This window comes from Cherax quadricarinatus, chromosome 24 (genome assembly GCF_038502225.1).
Source record: "Cherax quadricarinatus isolate ZL_2023a chromosome 24, ASM3850222v1, whole genome shotgun sequence".
In the NCBI taxonomy this organism is placed as follows: domain Eukaryota; kingdom Metazoa; phylum Arthropoda; class Malacostraca; order Decapoda; family Parastacidae; genus Cherax; species Cherax quadricarinatus.
In genome coordinates, this window is record NC_091315.1 from 14,716,636 (window position 1) to 14,725,044 (window position 8,409).

An 8,409-nucleotide genomic window follows, 5' to 3' on the forward strand; every position below is an offset into this window, starting at 1 on the left:
TTCATATGGCGGATTTAACGTAAGTCAATGCATTCGTAAGGCGGGGGTCCACTGTACTTGTGGTTGGGGATTTTAATGCTAAAGTGGGTAAAAATGTTGTGGAGGGAGTAGTAGGTAAATTTGGTGTGCCAGGGGTAAATGAAAATGGGAAGCCTTTAATTGAGCTACGTGTAGAAAGAGGTTTGGTAATAAGTAATGCATATTTTATGAAAAAGAGGTTAAATAAATGTACAAGGTATGACATAGCACGTAATGAAAATACACATAGTTTGTTAGATTATGTATTGGTGGATATAAGGTTGATAGGTAGGCTCCAGGATGTACACGTTTATAGAGGGACAACTGATATATTGGATGGGATAAGAGGAAAATGGCAACAAGTGAGAGGGAGGTGAAAGTGTATAAATTAAGGGAGGAGGAAGTTCGGGTGAAATACAGTGGACCCCCGGTTAACGATATTTTTTCATTACAGAAGTATGTTCAGGTGCCAGTACTGACTGAATTTGTTCCCATAAGGAATATTGTAATGTAGATTACTCCATTTCAGACCCCCAAACATACACGAACAAACGCACTTACATAAATACACTTACATAATTGGTCGCATTGGGAGGTGATCGTTAAGCGGGGGTCCACTGTATAAGCAACTATTGGCAGAAAGGTGAGCTGGTGCAAGTATGAGTAGTGGGGGAGGTTGAAGAGGGTTGGAATAGTTTTAAAAATGATGAAGTTAAGGGTGTGATAAGAGAGAAAAAGGTAGCTTATGAGAGGTATTTACAAAGCAGAAGTGTTATGAGAAGAGTAGAGTATATGGAGAGTAAAAGAAAGGTGAAGAGAGTGGTGAGAGAGTGCAAAAGGAGAGCTGATGATAGAGTGGGAGAGGCACTGTCAGGAAATTTTAATGAAAATAAGAAAAAATTTTGGAGTTAAACAAATTAAGAAACCCTAGGGAACGAATGAATTTGTCAGTTAAAAACAGAGTAGGAGAGTTAGTAGATGGGGAGATGGAGATATTGGGTAGATGGCGAGAATATTTTGAGGAACTTTTAAATGTCGACGAAGAAAGGGAGGCGGTAATTTCACACACTGGCCAGGGAGGTATACCATCTTTTAGGAGTGAAGAAGAGCAGGATGCGAGTGTGGGAGAGGTGCGTGAGGCATTACGTAGAATGAAAGGAGGTAAAGCAGCTGGAACTGATGGGATCATGACAGAAATGTTAAAAGCAGGGGGGGAACAGAGTGTTGGAGTGGTTGGTATTTTTAATACAGTGGACCCCCGACATTCGATGGCATCGACATTCGATAAATCCGACATTCAATGCATTTTAATGCAAAAATTTCGCCTCGACATTCGATCGAAAACCTCGTGTGTGCCAGTGTTTACAAGCCAGCCAGGATACATTCGGTACATTCCATATTATCCATATTATCACTGTTTTTGGTGCTTGTTTCTGCAAAATAAGTAACCATGGGCCCCAAGAAAGCTTCTAGTGCGAACCCTTCGAGAAAAAAGGTGCTAATGACTATTGAAATGAAGAAAGAGATAATTGCAAAGTACAAAAGTGGACTGCGTGTGTCGGAGCTGGTCAGGTTGTATAGTAAACCCCAATCAACCATCTCTACTATAGTGAGCAGGAAAACGGCAATCAAGGAAGCTGTTCTTGCCAAAGGTGCAACTTTGTTTTCGAAACAGAGATCGCTAGTGTTAGAAGATGTTGAGAGACTGTTTTTGGTGTTTATAAATGAAAAACAGATAGCAAGAGATAGCATCTCTCAAACGATCATTTGTGAAAAGATTAGGCAGTTTCTTGATGATTTGGTAAAGAAATTGCCTGCAACTAGTGGTGATGTGAGTGAATTTAAGGCTAGCAAAGGTTGGTATGAAAGATTTAAGAATCGTAGTGGCATACACAGTGTGGTAAGGCATGGTGAGGCTGCCAGTTTGGACCACAAAGCGGCTGAAAAATATGTGCATGAATTCAAGGAGTACATAGAGGTAAGTGTCAATTAGTCTATTGTTATTAATCTATTGTTATTGTAATTATTCTATTGTATTAAACTTAATATTTCATGTGGTAAAATTTTTTTTTCATACTTTTGGGTGTCTTGCACGGATTAATTTGATTTACATTATTTCTTATGGGGAAAATTAATTCGACTTTCGATATTTTCGACATTCGATGAGCTCTCAGGAACGGATTAATATCGAATGTCGGGGGTCCACTGTAAATGTATGAAAGAGGGGAAGGTACCTAGGGATTGGCAGAGAGTGTGTATAGCCCCTTTATATAAAGGGAAGGGGGACAAAAGAGACTGTAAAAATTATAGAGGAATAAGTTTACTTATTATACCAGGAAAAGTGTATGGTAGGGTTATTATTGAAAGAATTAGAGGTAAGACAGAATGTAGAATTGTGGATGAGCAAGGAGGTTTTAGAGTGGGTAGGGGATGTGTAGATCAAGTGTTTACATTGAAGCATATATGTGAACAGTATTTAGACAAAGGTAGGGAAGTTTTTATTGCATTTATGGATTTAGAAAAAGCATATGATAGAGTGGATAGATGAGCAATGTGGCAGATGTTGCAAGTATATGGAATAGGTGGTAAGTTACTAAACGCTGTAGAATTTTTATGAGGATAGTGAGGCTCAGGTTAGGGTGTGTAGAAGAGAGGGAGACTACTTCCCGGTAAAAGTAGATCTTAGACAGGGATGTATAATGCCACCATGGTTAATATATTTATAGATGGGGTTGTAAAAGAAGTAAATGCTAGGGAGTTGGGGAGAGGGGTGGGATTAAATTATGGGGAATTAAATACAAAATGGGAAGTGACACAGTTACTTTTTGCTGATAATACTGTGCTTATGGGAGATTCTAAAGAAAAATTGCAAAGGTTAGTGGACGAATTTGGGAGTGTGTGTAAAGGTAGAAAGTTGAAAGTGAACATAGAAAAGAGTAAGGTGATGAGGGTATCAAATGATTTAGATAAAGAAAAATTGGATATCAAATTGGGGAGGAGGAGTATGGAAGAAGTGAATGTTTTCAGATATTTGAGAGTTGAGTCAGCAGATTGATTTATGAAGGATGAGGTTAATCATAGAAATGATGAAGAAAAAAAGGTGAGTGGTGCATTGAGGTATATGTAGAGGCAAAAAATTTTATCTATGGAGGCAAAGAAGGGAATGTATAAAAGTATAACAGTACCAAGACTCTTATATGGGTGTGAAGGTTGGGTTGTAAATGCTGCAGCAAGGAGGCAGTTGGAGGCAGTGGAGATGTTGTGTCTATGGGCAATGTGTGGTGTAAATATTATGCAGAAAATTCGGAGTGTGGAAATTAGGAGAAGGTGTGGAGTTAATAAAAGTATTAGTCAGAGGGCTGAAGAGGGTTTGTTGAGGTGGTTTGGTCATTTAGAGAGAATGGATCAAAGTAGAATGACATGGAGAGCATATAAATCTGTAGGGGAAGGAAGGCAGGGTAGGGGTCGTCCTCAAAAAGGTTGGAGGAAGGGGGGGTAAAGGAGGTTTTGTGGGCAAGGGGTTTGGACTTCCAGCAAGCGTGCATGAGGGTGTTAGATAGGAGTGAATGGAGACGAATGGTGTTTGGGACCTGACGAGCTTTTGGAGTGTGAACAGGGTAATATTTAGTGAAGGGATTTAGGGAAACTGGTTATTTTATATAACCGGACTTGAGTCCTGGAAATGGGAAGTACAATGCCTGCACTTTAAAGGAGGGGTTTGGGATATTGGCAGTTTGGAGGGATATACTGTGTTTTTTATATTTATATACTTCTAAACTGTTGTATTCTGGGCACCTCTGCAAAAACAGTGATTGTGTGTGAGTGAGGTGAAAGTGTTGAATGATGATGAAAGTATTTCTTTTTGGGGATTTTCTTTCTTTTTGGGTCACCCTGCCTCGGTGGGAGATTGCCGACTTGTTGAAAAAAAAAAATGTATGTGTAGTGTGACATAAGTGTAAATTATCTATGGAGGCAAAGAAGGGAATGTATTAAAGTACAGTGGTACCAATACTCTTATATGAGTGTGAAGCTTGGGTTGTAAATGCTGTAGCGAGGAGACGCTTGGAGGCAGTGGAGATGTCCTGTCTAAGGGCAATGTGTGGTGTAAATATTATGCAGATATGTTGTGTATCTTTATAAGTATATGCTTCTAAACTGTTGTATTCTGAGTACCTCTGCAAAAACAGTGATTGTGTGTGAGTGAGGTGAAAGTGTTGAATGATGATGAAAGTATTTTCTTTTTGGGGGATTTTCTTTCTTTTTGAGTCACCCTGCTTTGGTGGGAGACAGCCGACTTTTTTTTTTTTTTTTAACAAGTCTTTTGAGTATACCTGTTAAAGTGTATGGTAGAGTTATTATTGAAAGAATTAAGAGTAAGACAGAGATGAACAAGGAGGCTTCAGGAAAGGTAGGGGGTGTGCAGACCAAATGTTTACAGTGAAATATATATGGAGAGAATATTTTGAGGAACTTTTAAATGTTAAGGAAGAAAGGGAGGCGGTAATTTCATGCACTGGCCAGGGAGGTATACCATCTTTTAGGAGTGAAGAAGAGCAGAATGTAAGTGTGGTGGAGGTACGTGAGGCATTACATAGAATGAAAGGGGGTAAAGCAGCTGGAACTGATGGGATCATGACAGAAATGTTAAAAGCAGGGGGGGATATAGTGTTGGAGTGATTGGTACTTTTGTTTAATAAATGTATGAAAGAGGGGAAGGTACCTAGGGATTGGCGGAGAGCATGTATAGTCCCTTTATATAAAGGGAAAGGGGACAAAAGAGATTGTAAAAATTATAGAGGAATAAGTTTACTGAGTATACCAGGAAAAGTATACGGTAGGGTTATAATTGAAAGAATTAGAGGTAAGACAGAATGTAGAATTGCGGACGAGCAAGGAGGCTTCAGAGTGGGTAGGGGATGTGTAGATCAAGTGTTTACATTGAAGCATATATGTGAACAGTATTTAGATAAAGGTAGGGAAGTTTTTATTGCATTTATGGATTTAGAAAAGGCATATGATAGAGTGGATAGAGGAGCAATGTGGCAGATGTTGCAAGTATATGGAATAGGTGATAAGTTACTAAATGCTGTAAAGAGCTTTTATGAGGATAGTGAGGCTCAGGTTAGGGTGTGTAGAAGAGAGGGAGAATACTTCCCGGTAAAAGTAGGTCTTAGACAGGGATGTGTAATGTCACCATGGTTGTTTAATATATTTATAGATGGGGTTGTAAAAGAAGTAAATGCTAGGGTGTTCGGGAGAGGGGTGGGATTAAATTATGGGGAATCAAATTCAAAATGGGAATTGACACAGTTACTTTTTGCTGATGATACTGTGCTTATGGGAGATTCTAAAGAAAAATTGCAAAGGTTAGTGGATGAGTTTGAGAATGTGTGTAAAGGTAGAAAGTTGAAAGTGAACATAGAAAAGAGTAAGGTGATGAGGGTATCAAATGATTTAGATAAAGAAAAATTGGATATCAAATTGGGGAGGAGTATGGAAGAAGTGAATGTTTTCAGATACTTGGGAGTTGACGTGTCGGCGGATGGATTTATGAAGGATGAGGTTAATCATAGAATTGATGAGGGAAAAAAGGTGAGTGGTGCGTTGAGGTATATGTGGAGTCAAAAAACGTTATCTATGGAGGCAAAGAAGGGAATGTATGAAAGTATAGTAGTACCAACACTCTTATATGGATGTGAAGCTTGGGTGGTAAATGCAGCAGCGAGGAGACGGTTGGAGGCAGTGGAGATGTCCTGTCTAAGGGCAATGTGTGGTGTAAATATTATGCAGAAAATTCGGAGTGTGGAAATTAGGAGAAGGTGTGGAGTTAATAAAAGCATTAGTCAGAGGGCAGAAGAGGGGTTGTTGAGGTGGTTTGGTCATTTAGAGAGAATGGATCAAAGTAGAATGACATGGAAAGCATATAAATCTATAGGGGAAGGAAAGAGGGGTAGGGGTCGTCCTCGAAAGGGTTGGAAAGAGGGGGTAAAGGAGGTTTTGTGGGTGAGGGGCTTGGACTTCCAGCAAGCGTGCATGAGCGTGTTAGATAGGAGTGAATGGAGACGAATGATACTTGGGACCTGACGATCTGTTGGAGTGTGAGCAGGGTAATATTTAGTGAAGGGATTCAGGGAAACCGGTTATTTTCATATAGTTGGACTTGAGTCCTGGAAATGGGAAGTACAATGCCTGCACTTTAAAGGAGGGGTTTGGGATATTGGCAGTTTGGAGGGATGTGTTGTGTATCTCTATACGTATATGCTTCTAAACTGTTGTATTCTGAGCACCTCTGCAAAAGCAGTGATAATGTGTGAGTGTGGTGAAAGTGTTGAATGATGATGAAAGTATTTTCTTTCTGGGGATTTTCTTTCTTTTTTTTTGGGTCACCCTGCCTCGGTGGGAGACGACCGACTTGTTGAAAAAAAAAAAAAAAATATAGGTGAACAGTATTAAATAAGGGTAAAGAGGTTTTTGTGGCATTTATGGATTTGCAAAAGACATATGACAGGGTAGATAGGAGGATAATGTGGCAGATGTTGCAAATGTATGGAATAGGAGGCAAGTTACTGAAAGCAGTGAAGTTTTTATGAGGGTAGTGAAGCTCAGGTTAGAGTATGTAGAAGAGAGGGAGATTATTTCCCAGTAAAAGTAGGCCTTAGACAAGGATGTGTGATGTCACCATGGTTGTTCAATATATTTATAGATGGGGTTGTAAGAGAAGTAAATGCGAGGGTCTTGGCAAGAGGTGTGGGGTTAAAAGATAAAGAATCTAACACAAAGTGGGAGTTGTCACAGTTGCTCTTTCCTCATGACACTGTTCTTGGTTGGTGGATGAATTTGGTAGGGCATGTAAAAGAAGAAAATTGAAAGTGAATATGGGAAAGAGTAAAGTGATGAGGATACCAAAAAAACTTAGGTAACAAAAGACTGGATATCAGATTGGAGGGAGAGAGTATGGAGGAGGTGAATGTATTCAGATATTTAGGAGTGGACATGTCAGCAGATAGATCTATGAAAGATGAGGTGAATCATAGAACTGATGAAGGGAAAAAGGCGAGTGGTGCACTTAGGAGTCTGTGGAGACGAAGAACTTTGTCCATAGATGCAAAGAAGGGAATGTATGAGAGTATAGTTATACCAACACTCTTATATGGGTTTCAAGCATGGGTGGTGAATGTTGCAACAAAGAGAAGACTGGAGATAGCGGAGATGTCATGTCTGAGGGCAATGTGTGGTGTGAGTATAATGCAGAGAATTCATAGTTTGGAAATTAGGAAGAGGTGTGGGATTACCAAAATTACTATCCAGAGGGCTGAGGAGGGGTTGTTGAGGTGATTTGGACATGTAGAGAGGATGGAACAAAACAAAATGACTTTAAGTGTATAAATCTGTAGTGGAGGGACGGCAGGGTAGAGGCTGGCCTAGGAAAGATTGGAGGGAGGGGGTAAAGGTGGTCTTGTGTGTGAGGGGCTTGGACTTCCAGCAAGCATGTGTGAACGTGTTAGATAGGAGCGAATGGAGACAAATGGTTTTTAGGACTTGACATGCTGTTGGAGTGTGAGCAAGGTAACATTTATGAAGGGATTCAGGGAAACCAGCAGGCCAGACTTGAGTCCTGGAGACAGGAAGTACAGTGCCTGTACTCTGAAGGAGGGGTGTTAATGTTGCAGTTTTATAACTGTAGTGTAAGCGCACCTCTGGCAAGACAGTGACAGTGATAAAGAGAATGACGATGAGTTTTTCTCTTTCGAGCCACCTTGCCTTGGTGGGAGAAGGCTGATGTGTTAATAAAAGAAATATATATATGTATCTGCCTTGGAGGGATATGGCCAGTTTGATGAAAAAAAAAATGTACAATTTTTTAACACACTGGCTGTCTCCCACTGAGGTGGGGTGACCCAAAAAATTAACACTTTCACCATCATTTGCACTATTACACACACACACACACACACACACACACCTCTAGTCCTCAGTTGTACACTATAATCCACTTCTTACATCCCACTTTTATTCAAACTCACATATGTTAATTCTTGAGTTTAAACAATAACAACACCTTTTCCTTTCCATAATTAACTGATCATTCAGTATATCACTACATCTTCCTTGGCTCTAATTCTCTCTGATAAATTCAACTTAATCCTATTTACACCTACCCATTTAAAGTCTCCTATCCCCTTTAGTCTCTGTTGCACTTAGTGATAGGACATCCAACTTTTTTTTCACTCATTCAATTCTTTCCTATCATCTGTAATACAAGCATGCACACAAACACCCCAGTATCAAATGTTCTTTCTTGATATTTAGTGAGTGAGTACAGAAGGGGATGCTAACCCTTTTCTCCTTGCATTTTATTTGTCTTTTACAACAAGAAAGGCTTATGGGAGG

General features: G+C 39.7%; 1 protein-coding gene across 4 annotated transcripts in view; it reads right to left on the reverse strand.

The window, feature by feature from the left end:
- The window catches only part of LOC128690813 (fas-binding factor 1 homolog), a 209,522-nt gene that overhangs the window by 73,642 nt on the left and 127,471 nt on the right, over nucleotides 1-8,409 (reverse strand). The gene's annotated exons all lie outside the window — the stretch shown is intronic.